General features: G+C 43.3%; 1 long non-coding RNA gene across 3 annotated transcripts in view; it reads right to left on the minus strand.

Annotated features, from left to right (window-relative positions):
- Positions 1–443: 443 nt before the first annotated feature.
- LOC109324029 overlaps positions 444–24,782 on the minus strand; it is a 44,054-nt gene continuing 19,715 nt past the window's right edge. For 2 of the 3 annotated variants that reach the window (XR_002104830.1, XR_002104831.1), the window contains 3 exons: positions 18,850–19,021; positions 7,995–8,125; positions 444–796 (listed from right to left, as the gene is read on the minus strand). This is a non-coding gene — a long non-coding RNA (uncharacterized LOC109324029). The remainder of the gene's footprint in view (positions 797–7,994; positions 8,126–18,849; positions 19,022–24,782) is intronic. The other variant, XR_002104832.1, reaches the window with a different exon arrangement.

Genomic DNA, 24,782 nt, shown 5'->3' on the forward strand with positions numbered 1-24,782 from the left:
GCATCCCAGCATTTGCAAGCTACCTGGTACCTCAAGGTATGCAGAAAAAACACTTAAAGCTGTGTCTATTTCTGAATCATTGAATCTCTCCGAATCAATTCGAAGGGTCCAATTCCATTCACAGAGATTAAAGGGTCTCCTGATTCAAAGATTCAGAGATTCGGCCGCCAAATCAGGCCAACTCTCTGCCAAATCGAATCTTCGACCAAGCTTTACACAGCCCTATTAGTTACTATGTTAGTAACTGCTACTTAGGGGAAAAAAGGCTGCTGACCTGTTGTGGGAAATGGGTCCCGGCACTTTAAACTCAGCATGCTTCTGCACTGAGGCAAGCACATTCTCAGAAGAGGCAGAACATTAGTCGCACCCAGCTTTCCCAACATTTGTATCGATTTGACACTAGTTGCACCCAGCTTTCCCAACATTTGTATCTAATAGCTTTTATCTAATAGCTGATTGAATCAGCTTTAGCTAAAAGCACCCCAAAGTCCCGCTGAAGTGCCTGATCTATGCAGATACTGCAGAGCCAGATCTAAATAATGCACTGCTGCTTCCAGTAAGTGGAGGGTTTTTGTTTTGTTTTTTCCATGTCTGTCAGTGCCCAAGGAACACTTCTCAATGGAGGTGAGTACAAGATGTGGCAAGATGTTTGCTCAGTCTCTATATGATGTTGGTACAGGGGACAAGATGAGGGAGTCTAGTGCCACAGAGGTTTATTTCCTACTTATCAAGGAAAAGGGAAAGATCCCTGTGGAGACAATCTCTTCTACACAGTTTGTAGGAAAAACAGCAGCGCCTAAACAAAAACAAAGCAAGCAAAGAGGTAGCCTTAGAGTACTGTGTCCTCTTGAACTGGGCTGTCCCCAAACCAGTTCTTTCTAACCAATTTTTCCATCTACTTCCAGATACATTTGTGCCTTTGAAATATCATGATTCATCATGAGCTGATAGTTATGGTTAAAATAAACTTGGGACTCTCCAATTTGGGTAATTAGCTGTGGTAAAATTTTGGGCTTGCTGTAGTTCCTTCAGTGGGGCCAGTTTTTTTGGACCATGTTTGTCATCCTGCCTAACAAGTATGGAAGAACAAGATATATGTGTAGTAGGCTCCTTTCTCTGCATTTATACTATGATTGTTTGGAAATCACCCACAACCATCCAAGTTGAGTTTTGCAAAATCAACTTTATGTTGTGATCTTGCCCTGTAATTTTCACCAGAGAGAATAAGGGAGATGACTTTCTTGCCTAAAAAAACCAAAATTATGTTAATGTTTCTATGGCTTCAGTTATTTCTCTCTTGAATAGGCCAACTCTATTTGCCCCCTGTTGTCTACATAGTTTTGGCATATACAGGTAGAGATTCTTATATATGCTCTCCAGAAGCTGTTGTAGGTTATGAAAAACATTATTCTTTGTAACAGCAGAAAAATAACTTGATTCTGTCTTCTTTTTTTTTTAAATTTACCAGCAAGGAACTAATTGCAGGAGTTGCATGCTGAGCTTCACTGCCACAGAGGTGGGCTATTAGCAACCTTCCTGCTTTCTCACGGTGGTCATGATGATGTCTTTTGCTAAAGGTGAAATAACACACAGTCCATTTTTAATACTTATAAGTAGCTCAGTTTGAGCCTCTGGAGGCAGTAAATGTTTTGAAAGTTTGCATATTGAATCTCACTTTTTTGTTTTGTTCTACCATGATCTGCAGGCTTGAATCCTGAATTAAGAGCTTGATGCCATTCTTGTTGAAGTAGAGAGTAAAATTTCCATTAATTTTAATAGTCCAGGATTGTGTTTAACATGCATATCTTTAGGTCAGTGGAGGATAGTCCAAGAATATTACAGTGCTCTTACATAGCATATAAACCCTGATCACCCATTCTTCCTACTCTGAGTGGCTGGCTGAGCTGTAAAAATCTTTGCTTTGTGAGAGGCTTCAATAATTAGGATCTACTGAACTCTTGGTGCCATTGGCCGATTTCATGCACAGACCACAGGGCTGCAGCCATTTTCATGGGGGGAGCACAGTGGGCCCCCAATGCCTTTGATTGGCCGAGGGGCTCCAGTGTCCCTGTCGCTCACTTCTGATTGGCTGCAAGTGTTGTCCATCATGTGGCCCCATCCCTAACCAATTAACATCCCATGTATTGACCACACAGCCACAGTTTGCCACACAACAGAAAAGCATCTCTAAGGGATTCTGACCTGGAAAGTCTGCAGCATGGTGACTAGCACCCATGGTGGGGTTAATGCCACTGCTGCTCACCCCATCACCACCAAATGGCATGTCCAACAGGGAACTTGACTTGGAAATTCTGTGGTGAGATGGGTGGCAGCAACGTTAACTCCTTGGGTCCTGGCCCTGACTATCAGTGGCTCTGGCAAAGAGGGGTTAATGTTGCAACCTCTTACCCTGGTATAGAATTTCTCAGAGACCACATGCTGCCATTTGGACAGCACTGGATGTGAAGGTATGCCATTGCTGAGGCATTAATATTTATGAAGCTAACTGACAGCTCTGTCAAATACAAGCATCAAAACAAAGTCAGTAAAAAAATTATTTGGATATTTCAATTAACTTGCTTCTGTCACCATGGCTTCTAGCAGACATGGAAAAAAAAATACATGCTTTACTGGAAGAGGCAATGCTCCACAGAGTCTGCATAGGGTGCGTTCTTCAGCAAGGCTTTTTGGCACTTTTATCTACAGTTGATTCAATCAGCTATTAGATAAAAACACCAAAAAAGCCCTGCTGAAGCACCTGATCTATACAGACATCGAGTAAGCCAGGGCAAACTGACATGCTGCCTCTTCTGGGCACCTGCTGGGCTCAGCGTAGGGGCACACTGAGTTTTAAAGTAAAACACTGGGGGTTTTTTTGTTGTTGTTTTTTTTTTTAAGTCTGTAAGCAGCCCGTGTGGTTGATAAGCTAATGCAGATAAGAAAGTAATAAGGAAGGCTCCTAACTATGAAACTTACATATTGGAGACAGGTCAAGTCTAGAACTTCAGTTTTGATCCTTTTGAATTTCAGAATAAGATTTGATTCCAGGTCCTATCCAATTCCAGATTCAGAGGTAGGTGAAACTGAAATGTTGTGAGACGAGCTGTTTTTAATGAGATTTCTGCCATTTGGGCCTAAAGAATAACCTATGTCAAATCTGCACCGTTGCTTACTTAAGCAGTGAATACAGGCTTCACAATTCATCTCTATTTAAAATATATTTTCAATATGTGCAACCCGGACCTTGACACTACAGAGTTTAGATGGACTTCTTTATCTAGGCTGTTAACAAGAATCTATTTAGTGGCATAGTTATGCAGTTGTAATAGAGTCCAAGAAGTTAATAATAAACCCAGAAATATACTATGCTACCAGAAGTATTATTACTTTAAGTTAACAGCACTGTTTTGAGCAATAATTTTAAGCTCTTTTTGTTTAAATGATCTTTCCACACTTCCCTAGGAAGGCTTTCCATCATGAGCTGCAAGAGTTTACACAAAGTTGCCTGACATAGCTGCCACAGGAGCATTGCTAAAAGAAAAGTCCCAAGCTGGAACCCTGCATCCAAGCACTTGTGAATACCATGGTGCTCAAAATTTGGCTTTCAGTTTTATTTCTTGGACCATATCTAGTACAGATGTGTAGTCGGCCACTTTGTGAGTCAACTATTTCTTCACATTGGAAGGGCTGGTTCTTTCCATCTCCTGAAGGTAAATACAAAGGCCAAATCTCCACCCCTTCTGAACATAACATTCTCTTTTGATATGCTATATAAAAGCATACAGTTTTAAGCTTAAAGACAGATTAAAATCACTGCTTCGCTCCATAAAGAAACCTTCTGACTAGCTGGAAAGATGAAGCTCTCTATTCTCTTTGGTTTGCTTTTTGTCTTGATCCTGTGTTTCAGTGCCTTTTCTGCGGAAGGTAATGAATTCCTTTATCTATGACTGCATTCTTTTTTCTCATTCTTTTACTTTTCAATTTAATGTATGTATTTTTTTTATTTTAAGGTTGATCTTATGGTCTATAAATCATCTAAAACCTGGTATTCAGGGAAGGAGGGTTGCAATTAACTTTGAAGAGAATCTGCTGGATTTGGTCTTGTATCAATGTTTTCCACTTTATATAAGGACTACCTTTGCAAGGCAACTTTTCACTCTTTGTTGCACGTTGTATATTGCAATCACTGTATTGTTCTTCCTCTGGGCAGCCTATTGTTACATTTTCCGGAAAACACCTCTTTGGCTATTCTTACTGGTGAACTTCATAAAAGTAGTCTATTTCCTGATTAGCACAAACCACATTGGCATAATCATACCCTGTTTATACTAACGGGACAAAGGGCCATTCAACCAAATTAGATTTTAAAAAGCTGAGATAAAAAGGCAATCACTTATACCTTTACACCTCAGGATTTTTTTAATTATCCTATTGCCTTTTCACCAAGCAGTCAGCACTTTTATTTTCCCAGTATTATGAACTATTTGCCATTACAGAATCAGTTTAATTTTCATTAAATATTGCTGTTCAATTAAACCAACTTAGTTTTCATTCATCAACCCAGCACAACATGTCTGGTTCTATTTTAATTCTGGGTTTGAAGGGAGATAGTCTACAGATCATTTTCCAATTTTAACCTACACTGTTGTTACCTACTGATATCCAGCAGTGAACTTGGCTTTGCAGAATCTCAGAGGGGAGGTCCATGCTTCTCCTGTACAGCTTATTTTCCATATAGATGTAGACAATGAAGATCAGATATCCATAACAAACAGACTGAATGTCCAAAGTTTAAGTGGGGCAGTTTTCTTCAAAATAACCCAATTACAGAAAATATAGTATTATTGAAAGATCTCGTAAGTCATTTTATGGGTGAATCTGATGAGTAGAAAGGCTCTGTTGCAGTGAAACAAGTTAAACAATTACTTGCGACTAGCCCAGTTTTTAGATGTGTCAAAATTGCTTCTGATTATGGTTTCTCTATTTGCCAAAATTTAAGTGAACAAATGTCACTCTGAGCTGTTTGTAAATAATCTCTTCCAGAAGGATGATGATAACCCGCATGTTAAAACGCACGCTACCTCACTACATACATAACACACCTCACTGAGTCTGCTGGGGGAGAAAAGGGACTGCACAGAGAATATTGTTTTATTTACAAACAAATATATTGATCTAAGCCAGTTTATCAGTAACGTGAGGTGAGGTTGCTAAATTTTGAGTGAGTCTGCCAAAGCATTCTGTTAGGTGATCACCAGAATCCAAGAAATCTGTTTATGACAGAAAAATCCAGAAAAATGTGGAATTTGTGTTTTTACAGCAATTCTTTAGAACTGCCAGGGGAAAAAACCTTACTGAAGATCAAATGCAGGCTCCTGCTGGGGTAAGGAGAAGCTGCTGGCACATGAGGAAGCAGCCAAGATGAGGGCTGCCCATTGTGTGGCCTTGCCCCTCTCCACAAATTAGTGGTGAGGGGTGGGGCTACCTAAAGGGCAGCCCTCTCAACCAATCATGAGTGAAGATAGGGGCTGCTGCTGGGGGAACCCTTGGCCAATCAGCATTGTGAGGGGGCTCACCACAGAAAAAACATGATTTTTAATTTATTTTTTTTTACCAGAGAACTTTGGGGTTTTTTATCATGGAAAACTAGGATCCCTAATGATCATGCATCAGTGCAGGTATAAACCACAAAAATGGGGTGGCAGGGGAGCTTTCATGGGAAAGGAAGTTCTACACCATTAGTTAGTCTAGTGGTGGGAGAATAAAGCAGCACTTCCATCAAGCTAAAGCATATCAACTGATCTTACTCAACCGAACAGCTCCAATCTCAGAACAAACTACTTCATGCCCACTGGTTCCTTTCCTCTCACAACTGGTCAATTCTTGGCTGTGTTTACAGTAAAAATTGATGGAATTTCTCCCCAACATGGTCTAGGCCAGGGATGAGCAACTATTTCTGCTAGAGGGCTGCTTAATGAGTTTTGGTGAGCCGTCAAGGGCCACAAACCAAAATCTTTCAGAAGATACCATTTTAACAAATTATAGATAAAAATGAATTGTATACTAAAAAAAATCAAACTATCATCTTAACATTTTAATTTTATTTTAAAAATAATAATTTTGTCCTGATTTGTTTTCTGAGTAGTGTATATAGAGGTGATTGCATAATAGTTCAAAATAAGGTCTTACTCTTGTATAGTGTGTGGGGGGGGGGCAGCTGTAGGGATGGGAGTGCAGAGGGGTGGGTGTGTGTGTATGTATGGAAGCTGCCCTCATGCTAGGTCCTGGGAGTTAGCTGGGGGTGCGGAGAGGAAGGGACAGTGGGGCAAGGGGAAGGTGCATGAGAGCTCACCTGGGCAGTGCAGGTGTGGTCTGTCCCCCCTATCCATCCTATGACTGCCCTCACGGTGCTCTGCATGAAGCGGATCCTCACCTCCTTCCCCCTTCCCTAGTCCTGGTCAACATGCACAGCTTCCCAATGGGGCCACTTCTGGTATGGCTGCAGCTGCCTGGGTACTGTTCAGCTCCCCCCACCACCAGTGGCTCCTCCTCCTCTACCTGCCCCTGCTGCACTGCTCTGGGCAGCAGGCAGTGTGAGGAACCCATGGGGACATGCACTGGACAGCAGATGCTTCCCCCCCTGCTTGGCTGGGCTGCAGCCAGGTGGCTTCTGCCCCAGTATGCAAGGCTCCAGCTTCTGCTCACAGCCATCTTCCATCCACTCTGCCTGCCTGGCACAATGAGCAGCCACTTGTGGGTGGCCACCTGTGGGCAGGGGGAACCCAACAATACCCAGGCAGCTGCAGCAACGTGGAGAGCAGCCCGCCAGGAAGCTGTGTGCACTGGCCGGGGGAGCACAGGTGGGTAGGAGCACAGTGTAGCCTGCCCCTAGTGGAAGCAGTGGGACTCATCCCCAGGTGGAGCACCATGGGCCAGATATAATCAACTGGTGGATGCCTGCCCATGGGCCAGATAAAATCAGTTGGAAGGCCATATCTCATCCACAGGCTGTATTTTGCCCAAACCTGGTCTAGCCCTAGTATAGCCACCCTATTTCCAGCAATGATCAGAATACCTGTGTGTGCACGTTGGTGCTGGGAACAGGAGGAATGTAGTGTTATCTAAACCTTTTCAGAGTAAAACTACATTGGTAAAAATATCCAAGTACATTGCTATGTTCTTTATGTATCTCTCTGGCTCTGTATCCATTGGTAACATGTTTTGGTTTTTTTTCACTCTTAGGTCGGAGAGTTAAAAATTGCTGCAGAAAATTAAAAGATAATAAAAGCATCCGTAATGGTAATGACTCCCCTTTCATTATATTAATTAGTAAATGTTTAGTCATATTTGGCACTATAATGCTTTCCATCTGTAAACTTACAGCACCTTTCACCAAGGTCAGTTGTCACAGAATCATAGCAAAGTAGGGCTGGAAGAGACCACAGGAAGTCATCTAGTCCAGCACCTGGCCAAGGCAGGATCATCCCTGATTAAACCATCCCAGCCAAGTGTCTTTTTAACCTGTTCTTAAAACTTTCAAAGGATGGAGACTCCATAGTCTCCCTGGGTAGCATGTTTCAATGCTTAACCATCCCCATGGTGAGAATGTTCTTTCTAATTTCCAATTTAAATTTCCCTTGCTGCAACTTGAGACCACTTCTGTTCCATGCTGCCCCAAAAAAAAGTCTATCTGCATCTGCAGTATAAACCACCCTTCAAGTATCTGAAGACTGTTATCAAATACCCCCACCATCTTCTCTTCTCCACACTAATTGCTGTATTTACTCAAATCCAAAATGATTTTGAATTTTTAAGATGACTCCCCTCAATAATTTATATTCCATATATGGAAAATATAACTGTGGCAGTGGGAGTGAAGGGCCAGACCCCTGCCCCTTGCTCCCTTGCCCTGAACTCCCCTTCCATCTGCCCCTCCATGCCTGTGCCTGGCTCCCAACCCCCTGCTGTCCCTTGTACCTCCTCTCATCACTTACCTTCTGGTGCAGCTCTACACTTCCAGGACAGGCAGCAACAGCGGCGGCCCAGGCATGCCCCCAGCCAAACCTCACTAGGGAGAAATGGTGCCAGGCCTCAGATGGGCCAGGTCAGGGCTGGCAGGACTGGACTTGGAGCAGAAGGTAAGGGGAGGGGTCAAATGGGTTCTTGGGGAAGGGCAGGTTGGGAGGCAGGTTGCAGGTTCCTCCCCATACCCTGTGGTGTCCCCTGTGATATCCTAGCTGCATGGCTCAACCGCCATCAAATAAGCCATTTGGGCCTGAATCAGGGAGCAGCTCAGCTCTGGCTTCAGCCCCAGCCAGAGCTGAGGCTTGTTTTTTTTCCCATGCTGATTGGGGGAGGGAGAAACCTCATCTTGCACGTTAGTAAATACAGTAATCATAGGTTTTATCAGCTTTTCCTCATAAGTCATGTTTCCTAGACTTCTAATTATTTTGTTGCTCTATTCTGGACACTTTCTAATCTGTCCACATCTTCCTTGAAGTGCAGGGTCCACAATACTCTTAAGTAAGGCCTCATCAATGGAAAATACAGTAGGAGAATCATTATCCTTGTTGAATTTATTCCATTTTTTTGGGGGGGGAGGCAGAGGGAAGAACTGTTTCTCAAGCTTATGAAGGTCATTCTGCATCCTATCCCTATCCTCCAGTGTGTCCACTCCACCTAACTTGGTGTCATCTGCATAATTGTGAAGTGTACCCTCAATTCCATCCTCCAAATCATTAATAAAGACCATAAATAATACTAGACCCAGGATGGACTCCCACGCAACCCTCCTCAGTACCTTCTCTCAGTCAGATATTGATCCATTGATGACCACTCATGGAGCATGATCATCCAACGTGACTCTTGCAATTAGAGAAAAGTGGGCACTGGGAGGGTATGTAATTTATAACTTGCCTAATATTACACAGTGAGTCAGTAGCTCACTTGGGAATAAACTATGTCTCTTAATTACCACTTGTGTGCCTTAGCCAATAGATAGCTTTGCCTATGTTTTAAGATGTTAAGTGCTAGATATGTTCTAAGAGTTTGTATTAAATTCAGGCTCCAAAAAAAGTAACAATGGAATCTAGTATTGCAGGTATGGGACATGTGCTTTTCATAATACATTCGCCCTAGTTAGATCTTCACAATTCTACAGAAAGCCAGATACAATGGAGGATCTCTAAGCACATTTCACCTTTTTTCCACAACCTGTAGCCCTTACCAAGTATTTCTGTCTCAAGCTTTGGCCATCTTTTCCATCTCCCAGCTAGTTTATATCTGTACAGTCATGAGCATGTTGGAGCCTTGGGAACAAGCCTGAGAAAGAGACATTGTATATGTATATGTGCATGGCTCTTGGCAAACTCTATATCTCATTTCAGTGGAAGAGTAAATAAAAGTGAAACTTAAAGGTCACAGTGAAAAACAGAGTAAATAAAAGTGAAACTTAAAGGTCACAGTGAAAAACAATCAGGGATGTCTAATTCATTCTTGATTAAAGTATAATGAGCATGTTAACAGTATTGCTATTATTTTGAAGCAGAAATAAAAGTGCTCCTGGTATCATTGTGCCACAAAAATAAGAAAAACCTGTACTAGCCAATGGCTTTCCCATGTTCTTTCTCTTATCCTTCATCTATTCAGGTCCCAATTAAGTGCTTGCTTCTATCACAGCTCTGTAAAGTACAACTCTGTAAATCAAAGCAAACTTTCATTTTATTTCTGTCAAGGTATCAGAGCTGCAGACTCAATAGCTTCCATACATGCAATTCGGTCATAGCAGAGGAGTCCAAGTATTTTCTGAATAAGAGTACACTCATGCTCAGATTAAATGGAATTGTTTCTAATGAGACACTTCCTGGAGTGAAAAAGGAGAGGACCACAAGTTATTCTTTCTTGGGGCATAGATTCTATAGGGAAAAGAGGAAAGGAAGGTTACTGAATTGCTCTTGGCTTGCTGGCATTCAATCCAAATCAAACCATGTTGATTAAGATTTTCAAAAATGCAAAAATGCTGAGCATATCTTAGGCTAAGCACTTCAAATTGCTAGCCATTTCTGAAAATCATAGTAGTTGGGTATCTTTTTGTTTTCTACCAAAATGGTCTTAATGTCAGAATGAAAATTCTGAAAGTAATGTTTCATATCTGTAACACAAGCACTGGCTTTCTGTGTAACTTCTTTTCTATTTGCTTGAAATACCCCTCTGTGTGCATGTGCATATTAAGCGCTGTTTGAAATTTCTCTGAGTGTTTTGTTGTGATGCATTTCAAGCTCAAAACAATGACATTGAAACTGAACAAAAGGCTTTGAAATGGCTTCAAAATGATACAAGGGCACTCAAAACTATTTGAAAGTTTCTAAATGTTTTGACTTTCAAAGCTGGGCTTGCTTAGCTTCAGTACTGGTCCCAGGTGGCAGCAGAAGCCTCCTGTCATTCGGTATGCAGATTGGGGTCTTGCACCCCTCAGAGGGCTGTAGGGTTCTGCCGGACTCCTCCCAGGCGTGCGAGCCTCCGGATCTGCCCTGGATGAGAGGAGGCTCAGGCTGCAGCAGTGACAATCTTCTCTGGTGTTGGGCGCAGCCCACGCCTAGCACCAGTCCCGGGTGAATGAGCAGCCTAAGCCTTATAGATTCATAGATGTTAGGGGTGGAAGGAACCTCAGTAGGTCATTGAGTCCGACCCCCTGCCCCGGGCAGGAAAGAGCACTGGGATCAGATGACCACAGCTAGGTGCTTGTCCAAGAGGAGAGGGTCTCCTCTTGAAGACCCTCAAGGTAAGGGAGACCACCACCTCCCTTGGAAGTCCATTCCAGATTCTGCAACCCTTACTGTGAAGCTCTTTCTAATGTACAACCTAAATCTGCTCTCTGTCAATTTGAGGTCATTGTTCCTAGTTACTCCAGGGAGTGCCTAGTAAATACAGCATCTCCTATTCCTTGCTGCCCTCCCCAGATGAATTAATAGGCAGCCACAAGATCACCTCTCAGCCTTCTCTTCCGAAGGCTGAAGAAATCTAGGTCTCTGTCTCTCCTTTGTAAGGCCTTGCCTGCAGGCCTCTAACCATACGAATGACCCTCCTCTGAACCTCTCAAGAATCTCCACATCCCTCTTGAAGTGTGACACCCAAAAGTGGATGCAGTACTCCAACTGCAGCCTGACCAGTGCTGCATAAAGGAGAAGCATCACTTCCCTGGACCTGTTCGTCATGCATCTGCTAATGCATGATAAAGTGTGCTTAGCCTTGTTGATCACTTCATCACAATGATAACTCAGGTTCATCTTGGAGTCAACTGTGACTCCAAGATCCCTCTCCTCTGCTGTGCTCCTGAGCATTCTAGCATTTCTACCCATTTCTATCCCCCAGCCTGCAAGTGTGTTGCTGATTCTTTTTGCCCAGGTGAATCACTTTGCACTTGTCTTTGTTGAACTGCATCCTATTTTCTTCTTCCCATTTTTCCAACCCATCCAGATCCACCTGGATCTGTTTCCTATCCTCAGGTGTGTTGACTTTGCCCCATAATTTGGTATCATCTGTGACCTTGGACAGGGTGCTCTCTACACCCTCATCCAAATCACTGATGAAGACATTGAATAGCACTGGTCCAAGGACCATCATTGCAGGACTCCACTGCCCACCTCTTTCCAGGTTGATATCGACAAATCCACCACCACTTTCTGGGTGCAACCGCTAAGCCCATTTTCCCACCCACCTGACAATGTAATCATCTACATCACATCCTGTCAGTTTATTTATGAGAACAGAATGTGATACTGTATCAAAGCCCTTCCTAAAGTCTAGGTAGATAACATCTACCTCAACTCCTGCATCTAAGCGTTTTGTGACCTGGTCATAAATAGAAACAAGGTTAGTCAACCAGGATCCACCTGTGATGAATCCATGCAAATTTCCTTTCAGCATTATTTCCCCTGCTGGGCTCCCACAAATGTGATCCTTAATGATTTTTTTCCAGAGTTTTCCCAAGGATAGAGGTGAGACTAACTGGCCTATAGTTTCCTAGTTCCTCCCTCCTTCCCTTAATGAAAATAGGGACCACACTGGCCCTTTTCCAGTCCTCTAGGACTTAACCAGAGCACCACGAGTGCTCGAACAGCCGTGCCAGTGGCTCTGCTATAATGCTGGCCAATTCCTTCGGCACCCTTGGATGAAGTTCATCCAGGCCCGCTGATTTTGAACACATCCAGCCACTCCAAGTGCTCCTTCACTAAGTGCACTAACAGTTGGTGGGCTGGTACCCCTCCTGTGTCTATCTGTGATCCAATTGGCAGATTTGTCTTGGTCTGTATCTAGGAATACAGATGCAAAGAACTCATTGAAGAGCTCAGCTTTGTCCCCCTTGTCTGTCACCAATTGCCCTGGTTTGTCCTGTAAGGGTCCTATGCTATCCTGCACCTTCCTTTTGCTCCCTATATACCTGAAGATGGACTTTTTGTTGTCCTTAATTTTGTTGCCAGCCTAAGTTCTAATCCTGCTTTGGCCTTCCTAACTGATTCCCTGGAAATGCGAGCCAAGGATGTATACTCCTCCTTGGTAGCTACCCCTGTTTCCACAGCCTGTATACCTCTTTCTTTGCCCTTAGGCTTTCCTGGACTTCCCTGTTCAGCCAAGAGGGCTTCTTGGTCCCTTTGCCCCCTTTTATGCACAATGGGATTATCTCCTTCTGTGCTCATAGCATCAATCCCTTGAGGAACAGCTACTCTTCCTGGACCCCTGTTTTGCCAGTGCTCTTGTGTTTTAGTACCTCACTAACTAATCTCATGAGCACACTGAAGTCAGCCTTTCTGAAGTCTACCATTTCAGACCTGCTGATTCATTTACCCGTTCTTTGCCAGACAGTGAATTTACTCAATCGATGGTCACTATCCCTTAGGTTACCTTGTACCTCCAGATTCCCCACCATGTCATCCCCTGTAGCTAACACCAAGTCCAGCAAGGAGTTTCCCTTAGTGGGATCGTATACCTCCTGCATTTGGTGGTGGTCCTTTATGCAGGTTAAGAACCTACGTGAACAGTTAGATTTGGCTGACCTCCTCCCAGCAGCTGTCAAGGTAGTTTAGGTCACTCATAACAACCATATCTCTTGACTGTACAGTGTCTGAGAGCTGTCTGAAGAATTCCAGGTCTAGCTCATCCTCCTGGTGTGGTGTTCTATAGTAGACCCCCACTACCAACTCCCTTACCTCCTGACCCCCATGTATCCTGACCCACAGTACCTTGGTTTGGCCCTCCTCTGACCCCATCTTGATTATAAAGAGTGTATATTGTTCCTTAACAGAGAGAGCAACACCACCACCCCCTTTTTCCCCCACTCTATCTTGTCTGTACAACCTTGTAACCAGGTGAACAAGCAGCCTGAGCCTCATTAGGGTGCAGATCAGGGGCTCACACCCCTGGGATGGCTGCAAGACTGTGCCACACTCCTCACAGGGGTGCAAGCCCCCCAGATCTGCACCCTAGAGCAAGGTGAGAAGCTCAGCTTGCTTGTCCCACCTGGGACCAGTGCCCTCCGCCCACCTCCCATTCTAGCTGCAGCCTCTCCACAGCTTGCCAGCAACAGCAGCCACACTCTTGGCCCCCTGCACAGTGGGGGGCACTGCGGCTTAGCCCCAGCTGCCAGGTACCTGCTGCCTCTCCATAGCACGCTGCTGCTTCCTAGCTCAGCGCAGTGCAGCGCAGCACAGCGCAGCGCAGGGATGTGTGCTTTTGGGCAGCTCTGGGTTGTCACCCAGGGCTGCGTGCTGCTTGTAGGGATTGCTGGCCACACCAGCCCAGGTTGTGCATTCACAGAAATGGCCTGGCCAGATAGCGCAGGACTCATGCACACAGGACCTCGACCAGTGTGTCTGGCAGTCCCCACAAGCAGCACACAGCCCTGGGTGACAGTCTGGAGCTGCTAGAAAGCACACTGCCCCATACCACACCATGCCAGGCCAGGCAGCACCAGTGTGCTGTGGTAGGGGCGATGGATACCTGGCAGTTGGGCCTAACAATGCTGCCCCCTACCATGCAGGGGGCCAAGAGTGTGGCTGCTGCTGCAGGTAAGCTGCAGGAGGGGTGGAGCTGGTCAGAGAGCACACAGGGGGCTGTAGCTAAGCAGGGAGGTAAGCAGGGGGCGCTGGTCCCAGATGGGACAAATAGGTCGATCTTCCTCTCACCAGGGTACAGATTTGGGCATTTGCACCCCCAGAAGGGCTACTGGGCTGTGCCAGACTCCTCCCAGGGGTGCAAGCCCCTGCATCTGCACCAGATGAGAGGAGGCTCAGACTGTGGCAGCAGCAGTCTTCTCCAGTGCTGGGCACAGCCCATACCCAGCACTGGTCCCAGGTGGGACAAGCAGCCTGAGCCTTCTTTCACTGGTGCACAGATCTGGGGGCTTGCACTCTCGGGAGGGTTGCCAGACTGTGCCGGACTCCTCATGGGGATGTGAGCCTCCAGATCTGTACCAGATGAGAGGAGACTAAGGCTGCAGCAGCAGCAATCTTCTCTAGTGTTGGGTGCGAGCTGTACCCAGTGCCAGTCCCAGGCAGCAGCAGCATCCTCTTGCCATCCAGTGCACAGATCCTGGGGTTCACACCCCTGGAAGGAGCCCAGCACAGCCCCACAGCCCTCCCAAGGGTGCAAGCCCTTGGAAGAAAGGAGGATGGTGCTGCCAGCAAGTGTCTGGACTTTTGGTTTGACCAGTTTCCCAGACCTCTCCACATATCTCCTTGAAACTTGGCAGACTTCATGCCCTCAGAAGTGGCTACCATCCCTTCAATTTTCATCTGACTGGGGCAAGAAATGACAAAGTTTTAGGCATTTTCATGATTCCCCATTATAGCCTATGGGCGAAACACTGAACCTCCTCAAAACAGCTAAATAGATTTGATGAGACACAAAATGGCAGTGTTTTGAAACAGCAAAATGGATGTTGAAACAAATCAATGGTGTTTCTCACAGCCCTTGTGCATATGAGCAGACTGTCAGCAATGTAGGGTTCTTTACAGACAGCAAACAAACAAAGGGAGTAAAACTACCTGGAGTAATTACAATTTTTATTCAAATATGCAGGGACAGAACTTGATGTATTTTCCCAATGCTTATTGATACCATTTTATAGTCCATAAAAAGAAGTATATTCTTTCTCAGACATTTTTTTTCAAAACACCTTCTAATATTCTAGCATTTCTACCCATTTAATGTGTTTAATTCAGTGGTGGCTCCCATCTTTATGTATCCTTGTTTGAACCCCAACTGCCTGGGGACTAAGAGGGTTGCTGAAGAGTCTGATCCTGAGAACATTTCGACTATTTAAATTTCTTTATGAAAATGTCTCATTGATTTTTTTTTTTTTTTACTGTCTTTTAGGATCAGGACACAAAACTGAAAGACTAACTGAACTTTTTAGAAATCATTTGTTATATATAGAAGACAAATTTTATAGGGTAACTTAATTTCTAAAAGTATCCAAACTCTTGAGAGTCTGAGAAATGTTGTTAAATCAACTATTTATATGAGTACATAATAGCATCGCTATTATATTGAAGGCAGGAATAAAAATGCTCCTACTATCATTATACTGTATATATAATTTGGCCTATGATCTGATTTCTTATCTCCTATTGCAGATTGATCTTTCAGATATGTTATCAAATGGTCTAGCTGTTTCCTGCATACTTGTTCTTCTTTTTAATAAGTTTCAAAATTGTTTTTACTGAGTTATACTTTCTTGTATTTAAGTGACCTAGGAAGAAAAGTTTATGCTGTCTCTAGTTTTCCTCTTATGAATGAATTTTGAGTAACATTGCGCATGGAATGCTAGTGTTGCCTAACCACATAAGCTTGAGTCTATGATATCTTGGACATTTACTGTTATTGTTGAGAGCAAAGAACTCTGAGCACCTTGCAGGACTGTGCCTGTAATCAGGGGTATATGACTGATTTTATTGACTTAGGAAACTGGGCACTGTTTCCATGCCAGTTCTTTTCAAGATATATGATGCCGTGATTCACTCTGAATTATAGTTTAATTGTGGTGTAGATTAGTGCCAGACAATTTTTTGCCTCTTGAGTCAGTTTGCACCTTTCGGAGCTTTGGCAGTACTTTTCCAGGCCAGCCTGAATAGATTTAGAGTTTTTTCATCTTTTCTCAAGTGAAAGAAAGAGGCCAGAGATCATGCTATGTTCTGTGTATCAGAGCCATTAAGCATACATGTTTTGTCCCAGTTTAACCAACTGCCTCTGCAAACACTGAACTGAAATTAAATGGGTGTAGTTATTACTCTGTATTAATCTAAGACACCTTCCCACAGTGTGGTGATCTGGCAGATATTTCAGACTCAGGTTGTAAAGATCCCTTTGTTCTTTCTGATTGGTTCTAGAGAGAATATCCATATGGAGGGGGCCTTTTTAGTGTGTGTTTCTAAGACTGCTATTTTTCATGACTAAATACTCCAAGGTTTCCTGGATTAATGGGACAGGACTGTGCTAGGAAAAGAGAAATCTCATAAAAATCTGCAAAGCCACAACATTGTTCTTTGTAAGCATTTCCTATGATGCAACAGAATTTTTTTAAGGGAGACCAGAAAAAAAGGTTGATTGATTGCTAAAAGACTTGCATGCTTCTGAGTGCTTCCCACTAAACACTGCCTTCCTTTTCTTTCTGTTTTGAATCTGTTTTACAGGTACGAGACATGCACAGAAATCACAACGCTGCAGACGTTGCTATCCAGCACCAAAACCCAGGTTTTCCAAGCCAGGGCCTCTTTCTGAGATTTAAAGTGAGCAGCATCTGCAAAGGATAAATATCTGTGTCCACAGCAGTCTGGCTACTGATGTGTCTCATCATAACTTTACTTGCTTTGGGCTCCTCTATAGGAAATTATCCTTTCAATAAATAACTTCTGAGTAGGCGGTTTGTTTGGTTTTTTCCAGAGACTCCTCAGTCATTAAGGTGTTCTTTCTCTCTCTCTCCCTCGCTCTCCTCCCCCCTTTAACATCTTTCTTTCATTTCCATAAGGTTGAATCTCTCCCATAGAAAAGCTAAAACGATTCAGTGACAGCCCAGTTCACAGGTCATGAGGGTTTCCATATTTATGTGTCATCTGTAAGCAGCACTCTCAACAAATAGGAGGGGAAGCCCTATTTCCCAGCCACTGTATATGGCTTAATTTGATCACCCAAAACTGTGTGGAGTTGGAAGGAGCTGCTTGTTATAAAACTACTCTTCGACAGATTAAATATTTTGTATAGAAAAATGCATCACAATTTGGGGAAGACATTTGCAGGCCATAACTTGCACCTGTGCCACAGGCCAAAGTGAGGTTTACCTATGCAAGATCTTGATCCACTTCAGGCCCTTGGAATTTGTCCTGGCTCTCTGCACATGGGTGAATTTCTCCCAGGTGAAGGAATTCAGCCTCTTGAACAGGAGTTAAGTACCACAGAGTGTTTAGGCAAACAGGTCAATTTTTAAACATTCATTAAGAGGTTGATCTAGAGCCATTGGGAAGCTTTCCACTAGCCTTTCTGAGCTTCAGTCAATCACTAAAGTACAGGTGATATCTTTTAGTTCCAAGACTCAGAGAATGGCCTGACATAGTTACTGAATAATAGTCTGAATAGCTGAGTTAGTGAATAACCTCACATGCTCAGTCTTTTTACTCTGGGCAAAAGTGATCTTTCTTCCTCCAAACCTAGTGGGATTTCTGGTTTTGGACAGTTTTATCTTATCCCCAGCTTCTTTAACGTTTCTGTATCATTTGACTGATTCTGTCTGTGTCTTCATTGAACCAGGTGTTATTACATTTCACTTAGTCTTTCACTCAGCTATAATAAATGATGTCACATTTTATCCACAAATAGTCTTGTGCTTGGCACATCCAACTTCTATGGTATCTCGGCATTTTGAAAATGGCTGGCTGTAAATCATTCTGCTTTTGAGTACTTTGTATTGTTTGTTGTTTAGCTATCATTGTATAAATTCTGTTTGGTCTTTAATATCCTCATTGTAACTTAAGGTTTGCAATTCTTTGTTGTTACTTCCAGAAGCTAGAGATATGTGTTTTAACATGAGACACAGGCACCATTCAAAATGGTAAAACAGGTGCTTTGAATGTTTTATTCTTGGTCACTTCTTTTTATAATTGATAGTTCATGGAATATACTGGTTTAACATAGAAACTACAAGTAAATATAGCACCCTTATCTTGGATAACTGACTGTTTTGTTATCCAGAATACCGTTTTTTAATGGCTACAAAAGATACTAGTATTCTGTTCCCTAACAGAAAGAACAGGAAGAGAGAAGGGGGCACTTTTTTAAAGCAAAATATTTCATCTTAACAAAAACTTAAGTTCAGTAGTGCATCAGCAACACAAGAAAAAGAAATTGTGGGGCTCTTCCATTAAAGTATCTTATCCTGCACACATCAGTAACTTCATTCAGCGTAGAGTCAAGTTAAAGTAAATAGAACAACGTGCCTGAATAACATTACTAGTGTACAGAAACATTTGCAGGTTCAGTCCCTAATCTTGAAAAAAGCTAAAGGGTTTGTTTGTTTGTTTTTGACACGCATCACTACAGCCTGAATATGGTTCAAGTTACAAATACTTGTTCTTCTTTTCTTTTCAGAAGGGTCATGTATATTTGCTTGGCATAAGTCTAAAAATAGTTTACTTGCTGATTTTTAAAAATGAACAATACATTTATTCTAAGAGAGAGAGCCCACATTCTCTTATTAATATATTTGGATATAATTGGTGGAGCCTTGTGCATATTCTGCATTTTATCAGATCAACCATGTATACCAGAATGTACAATAAAGTCATTTTTAATCATCCTTACATTTCCCCGAGTAAGTGTTGAATCTGAGCTGTAGTTATCATCAGAGTGACCATCTGCTTCCTTTTAGCAGGTTGGTTTCTCAGGTGTACTACCATCAGCTGCTATCTGATGTAGGTCAATACTTGGAATTTCAAAGAAGCCTATGCATGCCTCTTTCTTTCTTCAAAAACTACTGGATGAAATAAAATTGAATATCTAGTTATAACATGTATACCCAAGGTGGGGGAGGTTCCATGCTCCCTCATCACTGGGTGCATGTTTTTTTCAATGCTTGGTGGATAAAGGAGGTGAATCTAGTCAGCTCTGAGCTAGACAGTGTCTGGCCCTTTAGCTCAAGCTCTAAAGGCTTGATTTGTAGCTATGGGACATCCCCAGGTTAGTCTATCCTGTTAGCCATGACCGACTGTGACTGTTTGCAGCTGCAACTGCCAAACTAACAGTAATATCCACACAAATAATAATTGACTCAAATGATATATACAAGCATCAGATTAAAGAAAAAAATGCAAGCTCTTCACCCTTACTTCATAAAAAGTTAAATGTATCCTGATTGATATGCTTATTAGAAAGGCACAGATTTCTGCTGATCAGGTAACTGAAATATTAGGCATACAAAAGGAGCAAAACCATTTTCTGTTCTGAATTCAGTTCAAGGTACAAATACAGAATGATACTTTACTGTTCTCTACCAGCCTGATCCACAGCCTATTAAAATTGATTGAAAAGTTCCTATGGATTTTAACAAACAACAGATAAGATGCCACACTATACATGTGGTCTGGGAAGGGGAGGAAAGGCACTTTCATTAGAGCGGCTCTGATAACCACTCTAATTAAAGTACCCACAGCGCCCCAAGTATTCAGCATCCCACACTTCAAAATGGTGGGGGGGGAGTTTAAAGCACCCCAACTGCCATTTTGAAATGCGGGGATGCTGAATAGGCATGACACAGAAGCTACTGGAGCATATTAGCATATTCCAGCAGACTCAATTAACTCCAACGTGTTAATTAACATGCATCAGAGCAGAGGTTGATAACATGTATAGATGCCCAATTCCAGCTCATACATTATTGCTAGGATGGCCTGTTCCAGATGAGTCAGCTCACTGACCATTTTAGCACAGTGCTGCTTACAAAATGTACTGGCTGCTTTCTCTAAGGAAAGTGTTCAGAAAGCTTTTTCCAAGAAAAATTTGGCCAGTAAGCAGTGACTCTTTTCCCCTCCTAAACCTTTATAAGGGAAAAGCCCTAAATGAATGAGTCCTTATGATCCAAATCAGCTAGATTTGATCAGTAGATATGCACAGGTTTCTGTGTCACTATGATTACAGAAGCCTGCAGAAATTTCCAAATATTAGTAATCTTAAATCAATAAATCATACTATTTCCTCTGTTCTGGGTGGGGAGTGTTCATCTTATAACCTTTTTGTCCTAGATTTTAGAGGCCTTTTAATGTATGAATTGGGCTGGTATCTTCACTGAATGCCTCCAACCTGGCTGAAAACTTAGACAGTTCTAATTAAATCACCAGAGTATCCTGCCTGGTCCTGAGAGCTCTGAACTGACAGTTTACAGAAACAAAAGAAATCCCCAAACTATATAACTGGTATCATCATGAAGGCTTCAGCTCCCACAATCACAGTCTGCTCTTTGGTGAGAGAGGCAGTGCTCTGCTGGGAAGAGACAGCCTCCACCTCACTGCACTGTGGAGAAAGCTCTTCTCAGCCAGGCTAGTTGACCTGCTCGACCAGGCTTTAAACTAAGCCTGCCAGGGGATGGGGGGAACTACCACCACAGCAAGCCCATGGGGTAACTTTTGCAAATCCAGCAGGCTAAGGCACTCAAGGGAACCCACCCCTACCTCAGCCACCAGACGATATGTAGGGAAGACTAGGGTCTCCAATGAGACACTTACATGTCTGTACACCAATGCTAGGAGCCTGGGAAATAAACAGGAGGAACCAATCCTTTGGCTAAACAAGAATGATTACAACCTTATAGGAATTACAGAGACCTGGTGGCACTCCACCTATGACTAGACCACAGGTATAGATGGCTATACTTTGTACAGCAGAGATCGTGTAGACAAAAGGAGCGAGGATGTAGCTCTCTATGTCAAGGAAAGCTATATATCCCTGCAAGCTGACATTAGCATCCAGGGTGGGTGACTGGAGACCCTCTGGGTTAAGATCTGTGGTGAGCATGGAACTGGGGACACAATGGTAGGAGTCTACTAAAGACCTCCTAGCCAGGATCAAGAGATTGACCAGGGATATGCCAAGGAACTGGTTGAGGCTGCATGCTCCTGGTGCATGGTTGTCATGGGAGACTTCAACTACCCAGACATCTCATGGGAAGAGCACTTGGCCAAATCCGAATGGTCACAAACTTCCTCACATGCATGGATGAGTTCTATCTGACTCAAGAAGTCTATGGTCTGACAAGAGACAAAGTGATGGCACTGGCAAAGGGGGATGAACTAGTTAGTGACCTAATGATTGAAGGGAAGCTGGGAGACAGTGACCATGAGCTGATCACTTTCACTATCCACCGTAATGCTGGCAAGTCAGTCAGCAATGCAGAAGTCCTTGAATTCAGGAAAGCTGACTCTGACAAGTTCAGGGGGCTTGTTGGTAAGGGACCTTGACCCGAAGGGGAAGGGAGTTCAGGATGAGGGGTTGCTCCTCAAGACAGCGATCTTGAAAGCACAAGCAATGTCTATCCCATCTTGGAGGAAAGGTAGCAAAAGGACATAGCAGCCCCCTTGGGTCTGCAGGGAACTTGTGGACCTTCTGTGTCTAAAAAGAAAGCTATAAAGGATGGAAGACTGGAACCACCTCAAAGGAGGAGTATTCTGCATTGGTCTGGACCAGACCTGTGGGGAGCGAACCAGGAAAGCCAAGGCTGCAACTGAACTCCAACTGGCTATATGTATCAAGGACAATAAAAAGTCCTTTTTTAGATATGGGGGGAGCTGGAGTAAAAGCAAAGGTAACGTTGGACCCCTGCTAAACCAAATGGGACAACTGACAGCTGACACCCCGGAAAAAGCTAGACTGCTTAATGGGTATTTTGTATCAGTTTTTCACCAGCCTCAAGGGATGGACCTGCTCAATATGGTACGGGACAGCCAGGGTGAGGGAGAATTGTTACCCTACATCAATGTAGACCATGTGAAGGAACAACTTGAGAGGCTGTACACCTTCAAGTCAGCTGGCTCAGACAGTTTACACCCCAGGGTACTTAAGGAGCTGGCAGGCATCATAGCTCAGCCACTGGCACAGATCTTCGAGAACTCATGGTGCTCAGGTGAAGTACCTAAAAATTGGAAGAAGGCCAATGTGGTACCTATCTTCCAGAAAGGGAGGAAAGTAGATCTGGGGAACTACAGGCCTATCAGCCTGACTTCTATACTGGGGAAGATCTTGGAAAAAATTATCAAAGAGACCATTCTTGACAAACTGGCTGATGGCAAACACTCCTACTAATGCAGCCCAGTATGCCATTAGCTTTCTTTGCAACAAGGATACACTGTTGGCTCATATTCAGCTTATTATCCACTGTAACCCTCAGTTCCTTTTCTGCAGAGCTACTGCTTAACCAGTCAGTCCCCAGTCTATAGAGGTGCATGGGATTGTGTTCCATCCAATCCTCCCATTTGTCATCCTACCTTCCAGGGAATCCACAACTCCTCCCAGCTTGGTGTCATCGCTAAACTTGCTGAGGCTATACTCCATCCCATATTCCAGGTCACTGATAAAGATATTGAACAAAATTGGCCCCACAACTGACTCCTGGGGCATTCCACTTGATACTGGGTGCCTACTACACATCAAGGCATTGACTACTATCTTCTGAGCCTGATGATGAAGCCAGTTTTCAATCTACTTTTCAGGCCATTCATCCAGCCCCTACTTCCTTGGCTTGCTCCTGAGAATATTGTGGGAGGCTGAATCAAAAGTCTTGCCAAAGTCAAGAATACATCATGTCCACTGCTTGCCCTGCATCCACAGAGCCAGTCATCACAGCATAGAATCCATGTTGACTGTCCCTAATCACCTTATTCTCCTCCAAGTGCTTAGAAATGAATTCCAAGAGGACCTGGTCTATGATTTCTCCAGGGACTGAGGAAAGGCTGACCGGTCTGTAATTCCCTGGATCCACTTTCTTCCCTTTCTTAAAGATGGGCACTATATTTGCCTTTTCCTAATCATCCAGGACCTCTCCCAATCACCGTAAGTTTTCAAAGATAATGGCCAGTGGCTGTACAATCACATCAGTCAACTTCCTCAGCACTCTCAGGTACATCTGTCTGGCCCCAAGGACATGTACATCTCCAGCTTTTCCACATAGTCCCTAACCTGTTTGTTTGCTACTCGTGGCTACTCACCTTCTCCCCAGACTATGCTGACAAGTGCAGTAGTCTGGGAGCTGACCTCACCTGTGAAGACTAAGGTAAAAAAGGCATTGAGTACTTCAGCCTTTTCTGCATCCTCTGTCACTCGATTACCTCCTCTATCTAGTAATGAACCCAGTTTCCCTGATCTTCCTCTTGTTGCTGACATACTTACAGAAACCCTTATGATTATCCTTCATGTCCCTTGTTAGCTGCAACTCCAATTGCACTTTCACCTTCCTGATTTCATCCTGCTTTCATGGGGAGAGTTTAAACTATTACCTAACTGTAGAGGAGGTCATTGGCTATTGTACAGAAAAATCTGTTCCCAGTAACACACTCATAAGGCATTAAAATGTGACTGTTCCTTGGTCATCAATATTATCATCTAGTATTTAAAAGGCTTTTCTAGATGCAAATGAGAGCTGTGTGTAATATACAGGTAACAGAGATAAACGTAATATAAACAATTACCACGCGCACGCGTGTGTGTGTCTATAGTAATGATTAATCTGTTGTCACCATCTCTCTTGCTTTTTATTTGCCTGGTCTCTCCATGGTTAGCCACATGGATACAGCCATTGCAAGTGCCATTTGGTAAACAGTGTCTCATCTTCTCCTGGCGTATATTTTGGGAAGGTGGAAAGGATTTGGGGAGGACGAATCTCAGTGTTCTACTGTTCTTCGTATTGCCATTCCTACCCAAACTTTTCTTTGTAGGTAATCATCATTTTTTTATTACTTGGCACATTTCTACCAGTTAAAGGTTTTAGAAACCCTTATACATGGTCATAACTGCAAGATTTGTGCTTTATTTGGAGGCATGTCCATAACTTTGCATATGACAGGAATCCCACTGAAGTTAATGGGATTACTCACTGCATCCAGTGAAGTCTAGAATAAAACAATATTAGATTGCAAGTACACGATTGTGGTTGAAAATATCTTACTTACGCACAGAATGGGGGCTTCAATTGTACCAGTAGGTGTGGTATTCTAACACTTTTCTGTAACTGAAGTTTTTATCCACTATTTCATCTTTCCTTTAAAAAATGCTTGTAGCTGTTAGAGTTATAAAAAATACCTCAAAAATTTAAGCTAGGTGTGAAGAACCAGTAGTCTACCTGAATCTGCAGGGCACCTGGATTCAGTGCTCAGAAAAATATGAACTCTCTTGGTCACTGTGAAAAATGCCTCATTCTTGTGCCATAGGTAGGTGATGTTTGAAAAATGCTATCACTTTTTTCTCCCCTTTCACCTTCAGTAAAAAAACTGGAGAAGTCCAGGGAGCCCCAAAATCATGTATAAACCCCTCCAGGGGACTTGATACTGAAGGACTCTTGTGGAGTCTGCAGATGTTTTACAGTTGTATTTTGAACATCTATATGGTCCCCAACTTCAAAAAAGGCAGGAAGGAGGACCCAGGAAACTATAGGCCGGTTAGTCTCACCTCGATCCTAGGCAAGCTGTTCGAGAAAATTATGCTGGCACACATCCAGGAGGGGCCAGCAGGAGACTGCATGCTTAGGGGCAACC

This window comes from Crocodylus porosus, unplaced genomic scaffold (genome assembly GCF_001723895.1).
Source record: "Crocodylus porosus isolate Cpor-Errol unplaced genomic scaffold, CroPor_comp1, whole genome shotgun sequence".
NCBI classification, from domain to species: domain Eukaryota; kingdom Metazoa; phylum Chordata; order Crocodylia; family Crocodylidae; genus Crocodylus; species Crocodylus porosus.